The sequence below is a fragment of the Prosopis cineraria genome, unplaced genomic scaffold, assembly GCF_029017545.1.
Source record: "Prosopis cineraria cultivar Desert tree isolate PC_DT_omini unplaced genomic scaffold, ASM2901754v1 PC1, whole genome shotgun sequence".
Lineage (NCBI taxonomy): Eukaryota > Viridiplantae > Streptophyta > Magnoliopsida > Fabales > Fabaceae > Prosopis > Prosopis cineraria.
In genome coordinates this window covers 17854685-17876171 of record NW_026555332.1, presented here as the reverse complement: position 1 = coordinate 17876171, position 21487 = coordinate 17854685, and positions in this window count along the sequence as shown.

Here is a 21487-nt window from a genome sequence, read left to right as displayed (position 1 = left end):
TATTATAGCCATATTAATTTTCCATTATAATTCTTATCCAAACCAATGCAAAGCCCAAACTCCCTAATTTTTGCTGTCAACAAGAAATAAAGCAAGCATAAAATTACAATTACTTGCCAAATGGTCTACCTCTAAACCATTCACTCCTTCAACTGGCTTTATTTGAGTGAAAGTATCATCTAAGGATTCCTGGAGAGTTTTTATATCAAAGAAAATGACTTTTAAAGTTTGAAATTTCACTACACTCCCATGGTACCTATTTATTTTATGAGAAAAGACATAATTATTCCTAAAGTTTAATAATTTAATGAGTTATTAATTACATATGGCTGTTGTCAAAACCCAAATGGATGCTTGTTTATGCAAGACCAACATTTGTACAAGTAAATGTGCTATCAGTAGTGTTATGTAAACCAAATTGAACCGGCCAATTCAACTAGTTGAATTAGGAAACAGTCCCAAGTTTGGTCCAATCACTTCAGGAATTGAATCAGGAAACAGTCCCAAGTTTGGTCCAATCACTACAGGAAACTAGTAATTTTGAAAACCAATCAAACCGACCTCAAACTTGCCAAACTAGCAAGAGAATCGGTTAAAGAGAATATATTTTTTAATTTTGTTAATTTTTAATTCATATTTATATATTATACTTCATACTTATCTATACTTAATAAACATTATGAAATGAAAAAAAATTGAAGAAATATATCTAAATTTTTTATGTATGTATATATTTTAAAGTTATAAATTATAAATTATAAAATAAATGTAAATATATCTGATGAAAATGATGTAATATTAATGAATATTGTCATTCTATTGTTATTATTTTGATTGAAATTTAAACATTCATTTTTTGGAGTAAACTCAGGATATCCACAACCGGTAGCAGTGACTTATCCCTCTGGCTACAGGGTCTCCCACAAAGGGGCAAACGACTAGCCATGGAATGCTCTCCATTAGCATGAGTGAAGAATCAAACCCCCCACCACATGCTTGAGGGACAAAGCGAAATAGCCACTACATTACACTCACGTGGTTTTAAACATTCATTTTTGTTGCTATGTATGATTATTTCTTTTTACTTTAAACATATAATATTTGAAATATATCAATTTATTTATGATTGGTTGGATTATGATTTAAACACGGTCCGACCATTAAATCATGAACCAGTATCCCAATCAATTCAATGATCGGTCCTATTTTCATAACATTGACTATTAATTATAGTTATTTGTTAATTCCGAATGAATTGTTATTAATTACATATGATTGCTTATCGAAACTTAAATGAATCTTGTTTATGTAAAACCAATACATATACAATTAAACATGTACTATCAATTATAATCACTTGTTGATCTTGAATAGGTTATTATTAATTATATAATATTACTTGTCAAAACTTGACTAGTTCTTTGTTTGTACATCCATAAAGTTTTAGGAGTAATTAGGTCTTTTCTCATAAAATTTTATTTTCAAATAAATGCCTAAGATTGAACTGAAATTTCATATTTTTAAGGTCCTTAGTCTTTGACATAAAAACTCTTCAGACTTTAGGAGTTCTTAGATGATATTTTCCCTTATTTAAACCCATTAAGAAAGCATTCACTTTCTTTTTTTCTCTAAAGTCTGGACGCAACAATTAAAAAGAAGAGATGGAAAACATAACAAGTTTAGGGATATCATTCATGGAAGACAACGGAAAGAGTGGAGAGTATTGCAAATCCTTGTTGCGCTAAACTACCTCTAATGTTCACACACCCTTGATAAAACCTTTTCCTCTCTTAACAAGTTACCTAGTCACAATTTATAAGTCAAGACAATAGCTAAAAATTATACCTTTCAGTTTTATTTATAAGTCACTTCTAACATATTTCATTAAAATTAAAAAAAATTATGAAACCTCATTAATTTTATCTTAAAATTTAATAAGTTTCTACCTCTACCTCCTAATAAGGCAAAACGAATTATTTTTAATAATTTTTCTTAACATTTAATGAGGGTAAAAATGTAAAGATAAACACAAAAATAATGAAGTGCCTTCTAAATATGACTAAGATTAATATTCTGCCTTTGCTTTGTAAATAATACCGAAGGAGTATGGTTCTCAGCATGTTTTCCTTAAGTTATGGTTAGGCAATGGTTACATATGCATCTTGCTCTGTTCTGGAAAGTAAATAAATGCAATAGCTTGCTTAAGTTATGGATATATGTTGCTCACACTCATTCTCCATTTCTAAATCCAAATTTCTTTGGGTCTCAGTTGCCATTATGTTATTTCAGGGGATCTTATTGGTATTTTCCCTTTATTTAACTAAATTAATTTCTAATCAATTCTTTAATTAATTAATTAATTAACTAATGCTCCCTATCCCTATTCCATGTGCTTCCTTCAAAGCCAGCAACTGAAAGTTGTCGCCCACCCACCTTCCCCCTATATTCCTCACGTGCCCTCTCTACATTCCCTATCCATTCCTTCTCCTTGGGGCTTGACTTCATTATGAGAGAATTTATTTCCATATATATATATATATATATAATTTAAAATAAGTTATATTTCTGTGATATATTATTTAAGATTTTAGCATAGAATAAAAAGCTAGATTATGGGACCGCCCAGTTAAACCACTAACTTGGTGAACTAATCATTAAATTGTTCCGATTAATGAGCTAAATCAAAGAGGCTATAAACTGATCAACTCAACGTCAACCCAGTCAAGTTGAGCTTCAACTTGATCAACCCATCGAGTTAATGAATTGAACCAGATTACTTTTCTTTTTTTCTTTTCTATCTCTCTTGCAAGGTACTAAAAATTAGATCGATCATTGGTCAACCCAAAATTAGATCGATCATAATTAAAATAATATATGTTTATTATAAGTTTCTGACAATAATAAAATACAACAACATTAAAAATATTAATTAAGGAATTTAGATTTGATTTATGAACAATATTTAGAAGAGGAAAGAAAGAAGTAATAAAAGTAAATAGAGTCAACCCATCAACCCACTCAGACTGACTGAGTTGACTAGTTCAATGCCTCCTTAATTCATCTCATCAACCGGATTGGGTGTTCACTGGGTTACTAGTCCAACTGGCGGATCCAATCTTTTATACCATGCTTTCTTTCCTCTTCTAAATATTGAACTCTAAATCAAATTTAAATCCATTAATTAATATTTTTAATGTTATTGTATTTTATTATTGTTAGAAATTTGTAATTAATATTTTTATAAGACATATATAAAATTTTATGAATGGATTTTTCATTGACTTGAGAATCAAAGACTTCTTTATTTGAATATTACTTTTTTTCATAGTTAAATATGAATATTTTATATATTTAAATTAAAATATATTATTTTAATCATGATCAATCTAATTTTGGGTTATCCTTTGATTGGATTACTAACTCTTAAATCACTATCTCAACCGATTTAATAACTAATCTGGTTTTCAATATCTTAGATTTTAATCTATGAACTTAAAATATAATTTATATACATATGCACACTCCCTGTCCCTAATCTTAAGACCTAAATTTGAAATTCACTGATAACTATGAGAAAGCAGTTAAAGTTGGTTAATATCTAAATTTTTAATCACTTTTTAGGGTTATATATGAAAATACTTTATACTTTTGCCTAAAATTATGAAATTAAAATTACTAAAATTAAGGTTATAATTATAAAATAGTAACAATTAATTTTATCTTAGACTTTGAAAATGATAGATATATATATATATATATATATATAATATACACATAAAAAATTTCTTAATTCATACTAAAGAGAGTTGAGCTGATAATATGGTCCAACCCATATTAAAAACTTATGAGAAAAATATATTATTTTTTTAGATACAAAATAAGAACAAGGAATTAAAACCTATAATCAGCCTCTAAACTATCAGAAATAAAAATTGGTGGCGTTGTAAAGAACACCACATCCATCATCCGATTCAGAGCTTCCTTTGCCAATAGATCAACGGCTATATTGGCCACACGATTGCACCACAGTGGTGCCACTTTCCAATCTCATATCATCATCCTTTGAATTTTTGCTATAATGTCACAGTCAAGATGATTAGGTTGCTCCTCTTTTTACAAAACAGTAATTGCTTCCAAGCAATCAATCTCAAGCTCAGTATTCTTCCAGTTCATGTCCTAAGCTCACTTAAGCACCTACAGGATCCCCCATAACTCAACATTTAAGCTACTGCCATTCCCTATATGATATATGAAGTCTCCAAGGGCCTTCCTTGTGTGGTCTCTAGCAATACTACCACATCTAATGATCTCTCCATCGACTGCACTAGCACCATCAACATTGAATTTCACAGTTCCCTGCCTTAGCAGTTCCCATCTAATTCTTTCACTCTTAAATTCTTTACTAATCAACTCAGGCTTGGACCAAGAAACTAAGGCCTACAGTTGAGCTAAAACAGTTGACGTCACACAATCCTTCTGCTAAAAAATTCTAAGATTTCTATTCATCCATAATTGACAACAAAGAATAGCATACCATATATCCTACCAGAATCCTCTCAAAATCAATCTCTGAGATAAATTCAATTCAATCCAATCATTAGTGTTATTAGGGGCATTAAAAGCTATTCTGAGTTCACCTAGAAACAATCTATCCCAATAATCAAATGCAAGCATACAATCTCTAAAAACATGAATGATGTCTTTCTGTACACTGAAGACACACAGAACATTTATCATCCAAATATAAGCCTCTCCTAGAGCGAAGTGAGTTAGTCATCAATCTACCTCTAGCACATAACCAAAGGAAAGTTTTGTTGCATTGCGAAACTAGAGCTTTCCACACCTTCCTCATACACTCTTACAAACAATATTGTCATTTGGGAAAATACTCTTGTAAGTAGATCTAATAGTGAACTCACCATCATTAGACTACTTCTATCTTGGGCTATCATCATTTTGATTTCTTCTAACATCATAGATATTTCTAAGCACATGTCTAGGTAGGTATTTCTCGAACATATTGCTTACCTATCCACCGATTGGTGAGATATACTTGTTAACCATGTCATCACACATTTCATCTGGCACAGGTTTTAAAGTATACTCCAGCAGAGATTCATAATGAGGTGTCTAATAGTCTTTCTAAAACTTGACTTTATTTCCTATACCAATATGCCATGCTAATCCCTTTTTAAGTATTTGAATCCCTTCTCTGAGCTTTTATCTTTGGAATAACATCCTTACCACATTTGTATTTTTCTTTCATGAATTTCACCCATAGAGCCTCCCTTAAGTGCACCAATCCCAATCCTAGCTTTATCATGAAAGCTTTATTTTGTTTCACAGTCTTTCTTATCCTAAGACCTCCATCTTCCTTCCTCTAACAAACACCATCCCAAGCTATAAGATGTATTTTCCTTTACGAGTTCGTCCCTGTAACATCCTAACTTTTCAAGTTAGGAATTAGCAATATTTACAAGAGTATTTTAGTCAATATAGATAAATTATTAATTAATGTCATCTATGGGAGACTAATATAGTTTTTGGTTTCTTGGACAGCCTTAAAAGAGGGCTAGGTCAAGGTTTGATCGGGCCATGGCATGAAAGAAAGTTTAAATCTTAGTGAAACTTTCTGTGCCATGTGCCGCAGCGGGTGTGTCAATGTGCCGCAGTGCACATATGTGAGGTCTCCTTTACTAATTCATGGTAATCAAGGAATTAACCCTCAAAGGATTATTAAATTATAAAATTTCATAAAAGGGGAATTTCTCAAATTCTTTTTAAAAGGAAACCTAAATTCAATGTTTTGAATCACAAACATTATTTATTAAGCTCAAATTAGAGTTTTGAAAGTAATGTAAAAGCTTGGAAATCAATTGGGACCCAAAACAATGAGTTTTAAAACTCAAAATTGATATTGGTGTAGAAAGTGACACGTGTACCGCAGCTTACAGCATGTGCATCATGGCTCATCTTCTCTGCGCCATGCACTGCGATGCATTGCACAATTTTGACAACATCACTGTTGTCATTTGACAACACAGGGAGCAAACTTTTGACGTGTCTCAAATCTCCATTCAACATCCAATTGAGGTGATTTTAGTATCTACACAGAGCTTTCTCCTAACTTTAGCTAATGGCACCAGTTTCACACTCAAGCTCTTTTTCTATAAAAAGTTGGACACTAAAACCCATTTTGACCACTTATCACTAAATTTCACAAATAAGGTGTCTTAACTCCACCACAAGTGCCAATAGCTCACACTGACCACTTGACCACACCAATAGACTCTAATGGACCTGTGTAATGCACCACATACAATCAAAAACACACTTATAATAAAATCATCACTCAACCCTTATTTTCTCAAAACATAAAAGGGGTGCAAAAATTACACAATTCATCAATTTCACTCCAATTCTTTTAAAATGCCTATGTCTCTACTTGCACAAGTATTTTGGCCCTATCCATGGGTTTACAATCAAAACTTACTAACCCAGGCATAAAATACACAAGTTGTACATGAAATCATGCAAGTAGTGCATAAATCATGTCAGATGATCCTAATTGACAATTACATTAACAAATACAGATGAGAACAATAAAAAGAGGCATGAAAAGGATTACTCCACAATCCTAGGCCTCTTGCATTTTTCTCGACTTGGATCTAAAGCTAAATCCTGAAAATATTAAGAATTGAGGGGTGAGTACAACTACTCAGTAATCAAGTTTCACCTATCCTATATAGTTGCATATCAATTGTAAGTAGATGTAATTAGGAAAATACTCAAATATCACATTTAAACACTTGGCCATGGTTCACAAAACTAACAACTATGTGACTAGGCCTACAACACACAATGTTATGATACCTTACACAAAGCACAACATGGGGTTGCAAAAATAACAACCATGCACCCCTAACATATGACGAACCACAAAACTAATAACCATATGGCTGAACTTATATGCATGATCATATGCTAACCTTATATCCTCCTATTACCTCCGACATGAAACCGGTGGCCATCACGTGGCTACGTCCTTCATGAACTAACTCAGCCTTTCACTTATAAGGAGCTACTAGGTCAGGGTGAACTCACTCACTTATATAATCTAGTTTCCCCCAATACTAACAACCATGAAATTTTGTACCCCTAATCTAGCCTCTTCATAAACCAATAAAGACTAGTTAGGTTCAAGTCCTTCATAGAATAAATGGGGCAGTCCTGAATCAATTATAGGATAAGGGCTACCTCTCAATTTCAACGATCACTATCAGTACCACGTGAATTTAAATCAATCTACTTCTCTCCTTAGGTAAACTCCCATCAATTATCATGCTATGTGCATTAACACATAATTTTCTGACTCAATCACAATTCATATCATGTCACATTTCTCTTTTTTCACTCACTCAATCATTGCACATTACACATCATGAGAAAACATTATTCCCACACCATCATCATGATTTATACATGTTTGTGTGTGTGTGTGTATGCACACATTGCATTTTTCACAATTTCACATCATTAGCATGCCAAATTTGCATCAAGGGTTTAAAATATAAACCATGCCTTAAATAAACTCATTTTTAAGAAATAACTAATTAATATTCAACTATATAAAATTAGGTTTTTTTCGATTACCTCAAACCTTTGAGAGATTAAAGGTTTACCCCTCACAATATCGACTTCTAAAGCTTTGACAAGCTTGAATAGTGCCAAATGATTTACACTACATTCATAAGAAATAATATCATCACAATCCCACTCTTAAAGAATTATCAACATTGATTCCACCTTTCCTCTATTCTATAAATCTCTACCCATTCATATTCAATGGGTTCCTTAAGTTCCATTAATGCATATTATCACTAATAACACTTCAAATCATCATTAACGTACATCAACCTCTTCCAATTACCTCATAAATATCAATATTTAAATATTAGATGCTCCCATGACCAACTACTCCTAAAATCATCAATGTGGTGTTCTAATACCATAAACAACTCTCATTATACTCTTTTTAATCAATGGAATCAAACCCATAGTCCTATAGATCAAATTTCAACCTTCCAACTCAGAACCTACCAAAAATCATCATAAATGAGCGAGAGAAAAAGGAAGAATGGGATACAATAAACTTACCTTCGGTGTTTGAGAGCTTCAATCTATCACTAATATGCTCTAACCACAAGCCTAGTAGAGCTAAAGTCATGCTCTTTGATTTTCTCTTCCTCTTCTTTATTTTTCTCGCACAAATATGACACTGATATATCATAATTTTAGCTATGCACCACGATGCACACTACCCTCCATTGCAGTGCATGGCACAGAGGAGCCCATTGCTTTCAAATTTATCTTTGTGCTCTATGGCAAACTAACCATGCACTGCGACATGTGGCACAGAGAATAAATCTTCACTTTTTCTTCCTCTTTCTTTGCTCGGGTGGCCTGCCATCGATCTGAACCCACTTCTAAGGCTGAAATCACCATAATTACACTAAGTTAAGCCCCTCTAACCAAACACTTCATTAACTCATTAATCAAAATAATTAGGTTGACTAATCACGGTTAATTTTCCTAAGTGTTACAACATACAAAATCTGTACTTATGAGTTTTCAAAAACAGATCAAAAATAGAAGGAAGAAAGAAGGAAAAATGAGAGGGTGACAGAGAGGAGCTTGTGTACTGCTAGGGCACGATCCTTAAGCCACATTGGGAGCATTTGGAGCTTGAATTATCATTGGGTAAGTTTCACATTCCCTCTTCTCCCTCTTTATGCAAAAATTTCTAACTTTTAAGGCAATGGGGGCTTTGATCTTGGTTTTCTTGGGTTTAGACCAAACTTATTGGCTTATTTAAGGTCTTGAGAAGCTAAATCAAACCTCTAACCCTAAGTTTATGAGTTTTATAGTGATTGAAAATTTTTGTTAAGGGTTTAGATGACCCCTAGGCATAATTTGGAGGTTTTGAGATAATGTGAGAAATTGGATGATGAATTTGATGTGTTGGGATATTTAATAAGATGGTTAGAGTATTTAGAAATGGTTGATATGGTTAGATAAGGAATTTGGGTATTATAGGTACTTAGAACCTAGTGAATTCAGGGTTATCTAGAGTGATAATTAACAATTATTACTTGATTGTATAGATTGAGTATTGCTCAAGCTACCTCATGTATATAGAATATGTGGAGCTAATGTTAAGCCATGGTAACCTTTTTGTATGACAAAGGGTTGAGGTAACAGAATAATTTACATAGATTGATTATATTGCTTAATTGTTTGTGAGTAAATAAATATATTTGTTTACATGTATTTCGAAAGCTTGACATATTGCGAAAGATAATTTTCTTGTGCATTAGAAACTACTTTCAAAATGATAAAGAATTTTGAGTCCTTGTGTGAAAAGTAGTAATTTTTCATAAGCGTGTGAAATGCATGGCCACTTAAGCATAGTTATGTTAGGGGGTGGGAGTTCATCAGTAGGAAGGAGTAGTGGAAGTTTAAATGGTATGTATCTCCTTAGTACCTAGTAAGGCACGGCATTGGAGAAAGTCTCCTTAGTATCCATGCAGGATATAGTATTGGAGAGGGACGTTCCTTGGCATTAGTGATGCAGTGTTAGAGTAATGACACCCTGATTCGTGTGCGATAGGGGAAAACTATTGTTTAAAAGTGGGATAGGATATCTTTAGCAGAGTAATCCTACCATCGAATGTGAGCTCAGACCATTATGGATGTGTACTTATTCAAGAGCCTATGATTTCAGTCGGGGTGATTTAGAGGCTTAAATGGTAGAATGATCATGCTAATGGTAAATCATTTGTGTTTATGAAAAAGAGTATGTTATAATATGCTAAAAGTATATTTTAGTGCCTAATAGGCTTACTCCCTTATGGTTGTACAAGTTAATTAATAGTATTAAATTATTTTATTACTGAGATATTTATCTCACCCCATAATTATATTTTACAGGTAAAGGCTTTGATAGGGGTAAGGGGAAGAAAGGGACGACTGAAGAGTAAAGAGCAATAGTTGTACAGCTCTTCCCTTTCCTCTTTCTAGGTATTGTAATAAATATTACCATTATATAATAGTAACTTAGAAACATGACATTATTTTATTATCACTTGTATTAATTTGGGATATGTGTGCGTATTTTGGCCTAAGGTTGATGTTATTGTAATTGAATGAGTGTGCTTGGCCAAGTTATAATTATAAGTGATATATTTAAAGTGATTTATGTGTCGAAATGACCAAATTAATATGTGTGCTAAGTTTTATCTATCCTTTTATATTGTTGTCAATTAGGGGTTTGGTGGTTATTTTGAGTATGAATACTTATTTATGTTATGTGAATGATTTGTCATGTTGTGTGTGATCCATTTGATGTGATCAAAGTGTCTCCAGACTAAGGGCATTTGGTATTGTGAGTTGGACACCTTTGAAAGTGTTTTGAGGTGAAAATGAATCATTTTGGGTTTGAGTGTGTATCTTTTTAATGGATGATCATTTGAGTGTAAGACTGATGCCATTAGCAAGAGGGCTCAAAGAGCTTTATGTAGATACTTGAATTGCCCAGCTCAAACATCGGATGGCAAAACAGTGCACTCTAAAATTTCACAGTACTGTCATGAAAACAATCTGATGTTATGATAATAGGTGTATGCCATAGCACAAATGCCTTCTGAGGGATTTATCCCTCTGTGCCATCTGCCATGTCAAACGGACTAGATTTGTGGAAAATGGCTTGTTTCAGCTTGTTTTGAAGTGCTGTTTGATTTTCATACTTCTGTATTTGTATTTTGAAAAGGGTTTTCCTAAGATCCCATTGTTTTAACTAATTATCTTTTAAACTCTTGGGTTGTGATAACTTTTACTTGAGAGTTTATTTAATCCTGATTATCACAACGGCGTATAAGAGTATTGTTCTAGTAATGTCAAGGCGGACATTACAGTCCCACCCCACATAAAACTTATGCACTTCTTATCAATCTCATTACAGGTTTGAACAAGTAACAAGCAGACTTCATAGCATAAGAAGGAGTTGCCGCAACCACTGAAGCCACTAACATATGTCTAGCTACCAAGGATAGGGAAGTAGCTTTCCATGACAACAACTGACTATCCATCTTATTCAAGACATGTTGATAAGTATTCTTGGTAACTTTCTTATGGTGCAAAGAAACACCTAAGTATTTACCAAGATCAAAAGTAGGAGTAAAATTCAAGAAGCCACTTTTTAGAAAAGAAAATTCTAGACTTAGCACTATTTACCTTCTCACCAGAAATGCTACAAAAATCATCAAGACATGCTTTAATCATACTAGCCTCAGTAAAGAGCAATAAATCATCTGCAAAAAATAAATGAGATATGCCTACCTCGTTTCTTTTTAATTTAAAAGGCAACCAATTCTTATTCTCCACTTCCCCTTGTATCATATGTCCTAATTTCTCCATAACTAAAAAAAATAGATATGGGGATATAAGATCACCTTGTCTCAAGCCCTGTGAAGGAACAAATTTCTCCCCCTTTTCTCTATTCCAAAGTACTTGCATTTCAACAATAGAAAGGCATTTAGAGACCATATCAATGAAATTCATCAAGAAATTCAATTCTGCTAGACAATGAGCAACGAAGTTCCATCTAACCCTGTCATAAGCTTTTTCTAAATTAATTTTCAAAGTCATGAAACCTCTCTTTCCCTTGTGCCTACAAAAAGAATGGTTAATTTCCTGAGCAACAATTATGTTGTTAGTACTTTGTCCACTCGGAACAAAACTACATTGATTGGGAGCCACAATTTTACGCGTAATACCTTTTAATCTAGTAGCAAGAATTTTAGTAACAGCCTTATACACCACATTGCATGGACTAATTGGTCGAAAATCCTTCATAGTCTCAGGTATTTCAATTTTAGGAATTAACACTATATTAATGTCATTAATATGATTCACAGACTCAGGATTAAGAAATATGTGTTTTACAAGATGAAAAACCAAACCTCCAACCACTCCCCATTGATGTCGAAAAAATACGGGATTCAAGCCATCTGGCCACAGAGCTTTGAAAGGTCCCATAGAGAAAATAGCATTCTTTACTTCTTGTAAAGTAACTTCCTTGCCTAGTATATCAATCTCATGGTGTGACAGCAATGGAAATCCCTTCTCAAAGATAACTTCATTTAAATCATGACAATCTTTTGAGTACAGACTATGAAAATAATCCATACCCATTTTTTTTAAACTGGGTCCATCATATGCCCATTCTCCCTCGTCCCCCTTAAGTGCTTCAATCCTCTTTCATCTCTTACAACAGTTTGTCATGGTGTGAAAATACCTAGTATTTTTGTCACCCTAATGATACCAATTACATCTAAAACGCTGCAACCACACAGTCTCTTCTTGAATTAAAATACCCTCTAATCTCCTCCAAGTAACCAAACGCTCTTCTCAAGATTAGTAGAATTCTAATTAGTACTCAATCTATGATTGATTACTTCGAGTTGATGATGGAGCTCAGCTTTCTATTTATTAATATAACCAAATACATTCAGATTCCAATCAAGCGCATTTGAGACAAATCTGTTAACATTTTCTTCCTCGGGGAACGAGTTGCACCACGAGCTTTCACTAGATTATTAAATCCCTCATGAGTTACCCATGGGGCAAAGAAATGAAAAGGTCTCTCCTTCTTCTACTGTCTACATCCACTCCATAACGTCAACAAAACTGGACAATGATCAAATTTAAACTTAGGAAGCTGAACCACTGCAGTATCCAAAAAAGATCCAAACCAAAGGGCATTAACACATACTCTATTAATCCTGCTCTTAAACCTCCCGTTACTCCAAGTATACTTAGGCCCTTGAAACCCTAAGTCATTTTAATCATGATAAGTTGCATTCTGCCAACAGTCAACCTGTAGGCGGGCTAACCCACCCATAATATATATTTATATATGTTTACATTTTTTTTCAATTTTAAAAATTACAAATCCACTTTTTTCGTTATTTTTTTGGCTGTAAAAAAATATATTTTTTTCAAAAATTAATTATCCAAATAATAATAAAAATTTTTCTAAATCAGTAAAAGGACACAATATAAATTCAAAATATATTAATATAATTTTAAATAAATATTTACTCCATCATAAATAAATATAATAAAAAGTTTAAATTATCTGCGTGGCTCAATGAAAGTGGGTAGATTGGTCGAGAAGTCTCGCGTCGATCCAGATGTTGAATTTAATGAAGAACGATCTGCAACTCCGTAAGGCGTCTCTCACATGGCCTCGGTATCAGTCTTCTTCAGCAGTAGGTACTACCATTTTGACTTTACACTTTTGAATTTATAACACAAATATTATTAACTGCTATTTATTTTTATTAGAGAGTACAAAAGATAAGAATTTATTAAAAAAAATTATATACCAATCTCACACAAAAAAAAAATAATAGTTAATATAAAGCCTATTAATAATTAAATTAAGATAATTAACAATAATCTTAATTCAATTATTAATGAACTTTATAGTAATTAATTTAAAAGAATGATAGTTATGTCTCAAAATATTAAATTAATAATAATTAAGTCCTTGATAAAATTTGTTGAAAAATAAGTTAAAAATATTGATCCAAATGATTTCACATTTAGGAGTTCAATTATAAATAATTATTTAAATATTAAATATAATTTTTAAATTGTAACAGAAATTCTTATTTTCAACTATTTGAATCGATAATTAAAACTCATTTTTGAGAAAATTTTGTTAGGGATCTAATTGCCACCAATTAATTCCTTTGTATGGAACTTCAACATGATTCTCCCATTTATTAATTGCTATGTATTCTCTCTGTTCAAAAATATAAGGTATTTTTATCCGAATTTCATCTTTCAATAAAGTAGTTACCTACTTTTAAAGTAAACTTATCTTTTCATACTTATTCTAATTAAAAACCTTGCAATAAATATAAAATTATTATCAATAAGGATACTTTTAAAAAAGACAATGATTACATCTTGAAAAATTAAAAATATCTCACATTTTTTAACATCTAACTTTTCAAAAATGTCTTATATTTTTTAATAAAAAGAGTATATATTAGACAAATTAATTAAAATTAGTTGGCAGTTTAGTTGGGCTGTCACTCCCCATCCTTCTTGTTTTGTTTTTTTCATCTATAAGCGTTTGTTTAGTTCAAGAGGAGGGGAAGAGAGAAGAGGCATTTTAATGAAGGATAGGGACTGGATTTTAATGGAGAGGGGAGGGTTTTAATGTTTTCAAAAGGAGAGGGAGGTTGTAATGTTACCTTGTTTGATTTAGGAGGGAAAAAGAAGAGAAATAATTATACATAGATAATTTTACCTTTATATTATTAAAATTATTTTTCCTCATAAAATATAATTATGAATATTTTTAACATATAATTATAAGTATCTAGAGTAAGTATTATTATTAAATATATTATTAAAAATATGCAATTGTTAAATTTGTTTAAAAAGATGAAAATTAACAATTAAAAAAAGGGGCATTTCGATCAATGCACAAAAAAATATACCACTCACCTCCTAATCCTTCCAATTTGGAGGGGAGGGCAAGGGAGATTTAAAATTTCTCCTCCCCTCCTTTTCATTTTTCAAAACCAAATGAAAGGAGGGGGGCAAAATCTCTCCCCTCCCTTCCCCCCAACCAAATAAGCTTTACATGTGGTTGATGTTTAAATTTATTACTCCTTTTTTTCTTTTTAATTTAAAAAAGACAAATATTTTATGCTACCGCTATCAACATGAATATGTAATAATGTATGCACAGCTACATAAGAAAGAAAGAGTCAACAAAATTTTAAAAAAAATAATAAATGAGCTAACCGACCAACCCATTGATTAGCCTATTATAAGTTCAAATTTTGCGATGTGGGCCAAAACAAGCTTGCATTTAAATGAATCAATTTCTGCTAACTCAAGTCACCATCATTTAAATTAGAGGGTTAAACTTGCTAGTTCAACTCATATTACTTACTCTATAAGAGGAGTAAATTATTGATGATCCTATTTCATCTAAGTTAGCTAACATGTTATATGGATTAGCCCAATCCTCTCCTAAACTGAACTCACTTTCTTAATTCCAGCCCTTATTATATATGTATTAAGATAAATAGTTCCTCTCATTTAGACAATATGATGCTAGATATTTTATTATATTACATTTATAAAAATTGTTTTAAATTTAATATTCTAATTTAAGATACTATTGAGTTATGAGATATCATTAAGGATAATAAAATATCTTAAGTGTGGCCGAAGCAACTGATTATATCTAAGTTTAAGGATTTATTTAGTCTAAATTAAATAATAAAATAGTCCCTGATGGTGGGTTATAAATAGAGAAATATAGACCAAGTTAGTGTATGATAAATTGTTATGCTCTTGGAGGATAACTTAGCTCACAATCTCCACAAAAATTTAAAGTTAATTAGCCAAACAATATTGAGTTAGCATATACATCATTGTGCCTGCATGCTAGTCAGAAGAATCCATCTCATATCTATCTCTTCTAATTCTCTCTCTTCTGCTTTTCAGTTATCATGAGCTTAGAGGAAATCTACTTTAAATAATCTAACTGTAGTAATAGATAACCTTTAGTTTTCCACTGTACTGTATATGTAGGAAATCTTTATATATAATTTAATAGAGTTCCTCTAACATATGAAACTTATTTCTTTTTTATACACACACATAACATTTAAATTCATGTCAGGTTAAATTCAATTCTCCCATAAATGAAATAAATGCAATTTTAACTATTCTTGCAATTCGAATGACAATGTTTGAAAATATGACGGTTTATTTGTTTAATTTCAATATTAACTTAATCCTTTTCAGAATTGTTTCAAACGCTTAGAAACTAAACATTGTTTGGCTTTCTTCAAGTCTTAATTTAAAAAAAAAAAAACTTTGACAACGTTTTATATTGTGATTAAGAACAAAGATCTCAAATACTTTTTACAAGTAAAGCGAAAGAAAAATCCTAAACTAAGCATCAGATGCTTGGCTTCATTTGTTATTTTATTCTTATATTTACTCATTTAATTATATTTATAAATCACTCTCAATGTGTTTCATCAATTTAATCATTATTCAACTATAAATTTAATCATTAAATTTTAAATCAATATATTAATTGGTTTAATAATTAGTCTGATTTTTAGAATCTTAACAGTGGATGTAGACTGTCATATTTATTATGCTCATCTTGCCAGCAGTTTTAAAAGAATCAAACAAGTGGATAAGGTTAAACTTAGTCAACAAGTAAACATCAAAGGTCTAGTTTGAAATGAGGAAAAGGAATAACCTGTAAACGTTTGATGAAATTATTGCATAGGAAGAGATTAACAATTAGCACCTTAATTATAAGGTTTTTAATAGAACATGAATAAGTTCATGTATACAAGTGAAACTTCAAAATTTATAATTTTAAACTTTTTTTATTTACATAATTTAATAATTTTCATTTTATATTAATCGTTTCAAAATTTTAGTTGTTAGCTGTTATTCTCCAATTGAATAGTAACATGCCCTTTTGTCCGGTCCTGGGGACCAATTTTTTTAAAGGGTCATATAGATGATGCCGTGTGCATCGTGCCAGAATATTACAAAAAGCTGAAAATTATATGGTCCATTCACATTTAATATGATATTTCCAAGGAATTTCTCAAGTCTTTCCGTTATGTATATCATTATTAAATTGACTTCATAAAAATGTAAATTTCATAGAAGTTGTGCAAGTTTACGTGTGCAGGCCTCCAAAGAACGCACATTAAAGAAGAAAAATGAAAAAAAAAGGAAAAATTAGAAAAAGCAAAAAATGACAATTATAGACCGTTGTGAAAGTATTAAAATAACACTTAATAGTTCCTAAACCGGTTCTAAAACCAACGTTTAACCCAAAAAAAAAAAAACATGTGTGAATAGTGCTTTTAGCATTCTTTAACCAGAGGAGAAGTATTTCCTATAGAAAAAAAAAAGAAAGAAATATATATAGAGATAAACAAACAGTCCCAAAAAGAAGAAGAAGCAGAAGCCCACAAAAACCCTAATCCTAACCCACAGGACAAGGGGGACTCAACATTAGAAGCCTAGTGTCCTGTTTGATTTCTATTCCTATTTTTTCTAAAAGTAATGTTTTATAATAAATTTTTTAAAATTATTTTTCAAAATAAAACAAAATAAAAATTTGTTTGATTATATTAATTTAAAAACAGTTTTAAAATTAAAAATAAGTTGCTAATAATGATTCATACAGTGAATGATGATAATTTATAATAGAAGTTGGTTAAAATAATTATATTTGTTAATAATCAAATGCAATGTGTTTTGTAAACAAGAAAAATAAATTAAAATAATTTTAAGGTGTTTCTATTTTTTATTTTCAAAATAAAAAATAAAAAAAGTTTTAAAAATAATTAAATTCAAAAGACTTAACCAAACCAATTTTTTAATTTTTTTTTAAAAAAAACTAATTTTAAAAAATTGAAACCAAACAGGCTCTAGAATTCCCATTACCGCTGAAAGAACTCCTGCCTTCGTTGAAAAGAATATATGGGAATCAAAAAACCATTATCAAACTGTTTGAATAAGTATTTATAATTTATTTTTTAAAAAATTATTAAAGACCTAATTATTATTAATTTTTTCATTTCAGATTTTATCGTCATTCTCCTAAAATATATATATATACCTCAAGCAATTTCAAGGAAATTGTTTGGCAGTGGCAAATAATTAAGGAAGGTAAAGTGCTAAGAAATTTTGTAAACGTGTTTGAACGGAAAATCCAAATCTGCGTTCACATGTTCCAATGAACGCACATGCTACCAAATTGATTCCATTCTTAATAAACACGTACAGGTTGTTTCCATATTATTTTAATAATATATTTTGATCATATTTTAACAATGATTCAGTTCGTCTGACATAATGGTTTGAGTTTTGGGACCATATGATAAGGATTTCCAATATTAATTATTATTTTTTAAAAATATAATTTTCTTAAAAGAGAAAGAAAATAAATTATTATCGTTCTGGTTTGGGTATAACTTTTTACTTGGATAAATAATTAAAAATTATAACATTACAATTGCTTTTCATCATCTCTAAACAGAAATCATGAATGCCACATAAGGGGGAAAAAACACAAACTAAGCATGAAAGAAGTCAATATAAATGTGATGTTTAAAAAAATGATAAAAGAATAAATTAATCTCTAAACTTATTTAAAACTTTAAATTTATTTATTATATGATATTCTCTTTCAATTTTTAAAAACAACACAAACTAACTCTTAACGTTAACAAAAGTTATTTTTTACTCTAGTTGACTAATAAATGATGATAGAAAAGGACTCAAAAAATTATAGAGAAATATCAATAAAATTTTTTTCAATCTTTTTTTATAATTTTTAGACCTTTATTTTTAATTTTTGAGTTATTTATTGTAATCTTTTGAAAATTTTTATAATTTTTGATATCTTTTTATATTATTTTTTTTTATAAACTAACAGTCAAAATTAATTTTTATTAATGGCAAATGTCAAATTATATTGTTTTTAAAAGTTGAATAGGAACCATAAATAAAAAATGAGTTTAGAGTCTTAAGCACTATTGAACTTATAGTTTAGGACGTAATTTCCAGTTCTATTTACAAAGAATATTTTAAAAGATTTATTTGATTTCATTTATAAATTATAGTGTATCTTTTTTAGATAATATTTGAAACGTATGTCTAAAATTACTTTGTATGAGATAGAAAAAGTAATATGATATTGCTTTTTGAATTTATTATATAGGGATATAATTAAAATTCTACATACTTGTATTACTTATATTTTTTTATATTGATATTGATAATAATGATAAAAATTACTTATAAAAAAATTAAAGGAGTAATTTAATTTTTTTACTAAAAAGATTAGGGAGTGTAAAACAAGTGTCAACACAGAGTCTTTCGAGTTCCGACATTTCTTATCCATATGCCATTGTTACTTCCTCAGCACCCATGATGTGAAATCAAAGAGCGCAAGTTATTGACTCTGTTTTGTGGGGCAAGCAAAGAAAACATGAAGCGCAAACTATGAAGGCATATAAAATTGCTTTGGGATTGGCTGTTTTCACTTTGATTGAGAAAAGAAAATGATGCGTTGTGATGGAGACAAAGTGAATAAGATTGACGAGGATGTCTTCCGTGCTAATCACTTCACAGATGGTAAGATATGCACCGTCAAAATTTAAAATTTTTATTTTATATTTATTGCAATTAAATTTATAAAAATTATATTTTTAAAAATAAATATGCTTTATTATTAATTTTGGTAGTGCAGATTTAATTTGGATAGTTTAGTTTAAATTAATAAAATTTATAATTTTTAAAAATTAATTGTTCAAATGTATTCTGGATAGTCTATTTTAAAATTAATTTTTTTATTTTATAAATTTTTATTTTGATAAATGCAATATTGAAAACAAATATAATCTTCTAATTGGTAGTTTGCAAAAAATATTTTTATAAAAAAATTATAAGTGAAAATTTTTAAATTTAAATAGTTCATAGTAAATCTGGTTACTTAGTTTATAAAAATTATAAAAATTTTAATATTAAATTTAAATTATTCATATTAAATCTTGATTACTTATATTGATGATAAAACAGATTTTTTAAAAGGTTTTATAAATATTTATTTTAATAACTGTAAAATAAAAAATTTAAAACTAATGGCTCGTTTGTTTAAAATTAAAAAATAAATAATTTTTAAATAGTTTAGAGATTTTATAAAAAAATATATTTTATTATAGATTTTATAAAAAGCAAAATTATTTTATATTTAATTAAAATAATAAAGAAGTGATTATTAATTAGTTATTTTTAAACTTTATTATATCTTCCATGGTTTTTGTTTTATAAAAATAATTTATTATTATATTATTTTAAAATTTTATGATATCTTTGCATATTTCGCCTTTTTAAAACATTATCTCTTATCTACTATATTAGATTATTTTTAGAAGTTATTCAAAGTAGATTCTTAAAATAATTAAAATTTTCTTTTTTTATTCTGATTATTTTCAAAAATTTAAACAAACATAGTAAAAACTCACAAAATAATTTTTAAAAAAAATAATGATTTTTTATAAAATAAGTTTAAACAAAGAACCCTAAATCATCTAAATTTAATCTCATCACTCTGATCTGATGATGCGAAATTCAAGATGGAGTGAGCATACCAGGAATGATCAACTTGTTAAAATTTTCAGTGTAAATCCAATTAATCTGGTACAAATATATTCTCTCTTCTGCAAATTCAGATGCAAAATTGGAGTGTATAATATATAAAGGAAAATCATAATCAAGGACTATACTAAACAATATTTATTGTTATGTAAAATTAAGTGATTTTGATATTGCTTTGCAAGATTAAAAAATTTAAATGTAATTAAAACTTTTTATGGAAAGATTAATTCACACATGCACACTCTCTCTCTCTCTCTCTCACTCTTTTTTAACAACAAGTCCTCATTTGTGGAAAAAAAAAATCTTATCTATATTTTAACAATAATTAATTCTTTTGTTAACAACTCCAAAAAATTAATTTGGAGGTGGATAGAAACAAATGTTTATGATTTGATAAATAAATTTTCATTAAAAAAAAAGAAAATCTTACTTTCATTTTAATAACAATTAATTCTTTTATTAATAATTCTAAAATATTAACTTAGTGATAGAAAAAAGTATTATAATATGATGAACAAGTTTTTATTAAAAAAAATTTCATTTTTATTTTAACAACAACAATTCTTCCATTACAATAAATATAAGAGAGAGAGAGAGGTAATTTTAATTTTTCACAATAAATTTTAATTATATTTAGGTCTCTTGATCCTATAAAATAATAAATGTTGTTCATTAATCTTTAGTTGTGATTTTCTCATATATATATAAAAGGGTAAGGCTTTAATTTTCTTAGAATAACACCATAAATATTTTTAATTTTATGTGGCCACCAACCCAACCAGTACCATACGGTCTTCCTCCACTTAACACTAATTTATTTAGAAAAATCAACAATCGCACTGTAACTCGCAAAAAGGTGCCCAATATTATATTCAACAAATGAGCGCCAACTAGTTAGGTCATTCAAAATGTTTTTTAGTACATTTCTGATATTAATATTTTTAAATTAAATGATTAAATTATCTCTTATTTAAAATAAAAATAATAAATTTTATACTATTTTTATAATTATAAATTTTATTTAAATAATCATAAATTTTATTAAAAAATTAAATAATGAATCATAACTTTTCATATGAATTTTTTTTATAAGTAATAAATAAGTTTTGAAAATAATCACTTCCAATCATAACTTTTATTTAAATAATTATAATTTTGATTTTATGAATAACAAAAGTTGAATAAAAAT